The following is a 4,968-nucleotide window of genomic DNA, read 5'->3' on the forward strand; positions in this document are numbered from 1 at the left end:
TTTGTCATTTCATCTTCGTGCATTCATTTTTCCTTTCTATTTCCATCATCCAGTTTTTAAATTTGTGTTTGTTGTTCTAATGTTGATATTTTATCACTTATATTTTTCATTTTGTTATGTAATCTATTAAAATATGAAAAAATAATAAATTTTAAGAAAATATTTAAAAAATTATAAAAATTAAATCTTTAAAGTTACTTTTAATTAAACAATTTTAAAATTCTAAATAATTTTTTTAAATAAGATTATATAATTTTTTAATACTACTTTTTGATAAAACTACAATGAAGAAACTAAGTTAATAGAGAATAAGATAAACCTAGAAGGATATTGATACGTTAATTTCAAGTAAATTTCATATTTGTTAACAATATTAAGATAAAACACCGAAATATGAAATGCATCCATTTTAAATGCAAATAATAACCTTATAAAAGACTTTCTTTAACAAATTTCATAAGATTTTTTTTGTCCATAAAAAAAACTCACATATTACAACACAATAAAAACTAAAAATTTATAACTATTAATAAAACATGAAAAACATACTATCAATTTATTTCTAATCTTTATTCCTCTCTCCAATTGTTTTTTTTTCTTATTAATTTTATTTTTGGTAATATATCAGTTACCCACAAAATCAATATGTTGTTACAAAATTTTACATTAGTTAATTATCATCAAAACAATAGTTAATTATCATCCAAACAATGCATCACTTATGTTATCAATTTTCTTACAATCTTTATTTATATTCACAACAATTTTTTATTCCAAAAATATATCTTTATTAAATTATTTTGATTATAGGATTGTCAAAATAAGTATTAAATTTATTTTTTTACATCTTATAAGTAATCTCATATATATATATATATTATTTATAATGTATTATATTTTTAAGATGTATTCAAAAGTTAATTTTAGTGTTTATAGTTTATTTTTTACTTTGAAATTATAATAAGACTAAAATAAATAAAAAATATTATGTATATCATAGAAATAAATGTACACTATTTTTTTTTTTTTAAAAATCCTATTTAAATTCTACTGTATATCCATATAACAACCATAATTACATTATTCCAGTAGTTATTATTAAAATCATATAGTATGAAGAAACTTCTAAAAATTTTCTTAAGTAGAAGATAAACTTACATTTTTTTTATGTTTCATTTGTTGATTATAATAAAACCACTGTGATTAAATTTTAAATAAGAATGAAATTTGAAAAATGTTGATAACCCTCTTCTAAAAACACCTTTATGTAATGGTTTAAATTTATTTAAAACTACAAACTCAAGATAGAAAATAATTAAATAAAATTTGAGTTTCATGTTTTTTTTATAATTTTTAATATTTTATGAATTATGGGTAAAAATATATATTTGGTAATAGTTAAAATTTATTTAAAACTACAAACTCAACCGATAAAATAATTAAATAAAATTCGAGTTTCATATTTTTTTAATAATTTTTAATATTTAATCAATTATCGAAATTAAGCCAATATTTTTTCATTAGGTCTATGCGCAACCAATAATATATGACAAGCATGACAACACATGTGACACCATTAAACAATAAACCAAAAATTCATCATCAATTGTTGAATCAACTTTAATTATGAAAAATATTATATACAAAAGAAAAAAATGCAATGAAATTTGTTTATCTTTTCTTCGCCTTTGACAGTATAGAGACTCATTTAAATTGTTCCTATCTTTCGTACCAAATATAGGTTACACTGCTCTTAACAATGTTCCTTCGCTTTAGAACCTTGCGATTGGGGAAGTGGACGTGACACGAAACAGGGCCTTGAAGTTTAGTGTCTTCCTCTTTTTACACTTTGCTAACTTAAGTTTATCCCTGTTTTAAACTTGTGAATAAGTAATAATAAGCTAAGAAAAAAATGGGGAGAAGATAAACTCTTGTTGTTCTGAATCTTTTCCTTCTCCTATTCCTTTATTTTGCTATGAATATTAACTATCCACAATTAACAAATTAACAAATAAAGAACAAACAAAATATCAGTATAACATGTAAAAAGTAGAGTTAAGAACATTATAACATACCTTCTCTACATAATGCTCTCTAGTAAGCAAACCTAATTTGAAGGTGGTCTTAGAATCATAAATTTATGAAAAGTTAAGATGATTGTAATATCGAAAATCAAAACCTAAAAGAAAAAAAATATAGAGGAAGAGCAAATATTGAGAAATGGTAACGACAGAAAACCAAAAAATCAAATTAAAAGTAACTTTTTTGTAAAATATGAGGAAATGATAATATAATTTAGTTTAGATAATATAGGAATAATAAATATAGTGCACGTCTCTCAAACAGTTTCTTTCAAATTTATGTACACAAAAAATAGGAAAATTATGGAATAGTAAAAAATTTATGTACACAAAAAACGGTTATAATAGAAAATCTCCTTTATTTATATATATATATATATATATATATAAACAGAAAATCACTTAATCAGATGAGGGACATGAGAGGATTTAACTAAATTTAATAATATTATACACATTTTAGTAGGCGATTTCATGTGTTCTTTATAAGACAATCATGATCTAGAGACAATATACATTATAATTCTCCATCTTGACTCTAAATCATGGAATAGTATTTGCATTATTTTCTTTTATTTAAAAAATAATATTTCACCTCAAGCTTTCTCCTTATCATCCTCTAGATCTCTACGCATTATTTGAGTCTCATCAAATGTGACGTCTTTGCTTATGAAGCATTGATGACTTTTTACAGCAAGTGCACCATGTTTGTCAGAAGTAATAATTGTTCCTAAGGACGGATATCGATCCCACAAGGAACAATGAATTATTAAGTACAATAATTGCTAAATAGAAAACAGAACAATAAAAAAAGCGTTGAAGTGATTGTATGGGCACTGATCAATAAGAAAACAAACAAAGAATTAATTAGTTGCTTCAAGTTGGAAAAATAGGGATTGAGTTTCATCTCTCTCACTCTCATGTATTTTGATATGCATGTCAATATTAAGTTTTTTTATTGAAATTGATCCCCGTAGAAAATTCATTTATATCGATCTCTCGAATATAAATTCCTTAAGAATGTTTCCTATATCGATCTCTCGCATACTCATAAAAACAACTTAGAATCACACTCAAACGTTAACAACAATTAACATTTTAAGTCTATCTTTAGTACTTAAATATGTTAAGTATTGTTGTTTAGGTATGAACCCTAAAAATACCTCTCGGTCAGATTTAAGATTCTCAATTTGTTAAAGAAATTTAGAAGTAAAACAAAAATACCAATAATCAATCAAGAACTGAATATATTAATATAAGATATCACCTCAATACATAAGAGTTCGACCAGATTACTCTCAATTCCAAATGGTAGAATTAGTCACGCATACTTCAAGCACCTGTGGCCAGATTGGAAGCTGTGAGATTGTTGTTTGCCTTTGCCTGCATGAGTGGTTTCAAACTGTTCCAAATGGATGTGAAAAGTGTCTTTTTAAATGGGTTCATCAATGAGGAGGTTTATGTCTCACAACCACCCGGTTTTGAGGATCATCAACATCCCAATCATGTTTACAAGCTGAAGAAGGCTTTGTATGGGCTCAAACAAGATCCAAGACAGTTGTGTGAGATACTTAGCAATTTCCTCTTGTCTCATTATCAGAGAAGAAAAATTGATAAGACTTTTTTCATTAAAAAGTTCAAATCTGCTATCATTTTAGTTCAAATTTATGTTGATGATATCATATTTGGCGCTACTAATGATAGTTTATGTGAAGAATTTGTGGCAGCAATGCAAGGGGAGTTTGAAATGTATATGATGGGATAATTATCCTTCTTCTTAAGGTTGTAGGTTAAGCAATCAAAGGATGACATCTTTCTTAGTCAAACCAAGTATTGCAAAGAGATTCTCAAGAAGTTTGAAATAGAAAACTACAAAGAAGCATTCACACAAATGTCCACAAGTTGTGATATGGATGCTGACTTGGCTAGAACAACAGTAGATCAAACCAAATTCAGAGGATTTATTGGTTTTCTGCCTTATCTCATTGCTAGTAGGTCAGACATCATGTTTGCAGTTTGTCTTTGTGCTAGATTTCAATCTAATCCAAAAGAATCTCACTTCAAAGCTGCAAAACGAATTCTGAAATATCTCAAGGGCAACCACTATTGGCTTATGGTATCCCTCTCACTCTTCTATTCGTTTGGTTAGCTATTCTAATTCTGATTTTGCATGATGTAAGCTAGATACAAAAGCACAAGTGGAACTTGCCAACTTCTTGGTTCAAGTCTTATATCTTGGCATAGCAAGAAGCAAGCTTGTGTGGCACTTTCTACAGAAGCTGAATATATAGTTGTTAGTAGCTGTTGTGCTCAAATTCTCTGGATTAAACATCAACTAGAGGACTTTGGATTGAAGGTTAACAAGGTGCCTTTGCTTGTGATAACACAAGTGCTATTAATCTCACCAAAAATCGGATTCAGCATTCAAGGAAAAAGCACATTGACATTCGCCATCATTTAATAAGAGATCATGTAAGCAACGGGGATTGTGAAGTTCAGTTTATTGAACTGGAAGACAACTTGCAGATATCTTCACCAAGCCACTGCCTAAGGACAGGTTTTTCTTCATAAGAAATGAGTTGGGTATTCTTGATTCTCATATTCTTAGTTAATTCTGTTCTTATCAACTTGTCTCACTCTATTTGAGAAGACAAATAGGGGGAGACTTATCTGGTTTTATGTTTTGAACTACTGTAAATTATCTGGTTTAAATTCAGTGCATATTTGTTGTTGTTTTACTCTAATTCTACACCTATCTCATTGGTTTTCACACTGATTTTGTTGGTTTTCTTGCTGGAAACCACATGATGAAAATTGGTTCATTGGTGTTGTTTAAACCTGGATTTTATTGCTATCTAGTACATGCACAATTGCTCTTTTGCAGGTG

This window comes from Phaseolus vulgaris, chromosome 9 (assembly GCF_000499845.2).
Source record: "Phaseolus vulgaris cultivar G19833 chromosome 9, P. vulgaris v2.0, whole genome shotgun sequence".
In the NCBI taxonomy this organism is placed as follows: domain Eukaryota; kingdom Viridiplantae; phylum Streptophyta; class Magnoliopsida; order Fabales; family Fabaceae; genus Phaseolus; species Phaseolus vulgaris.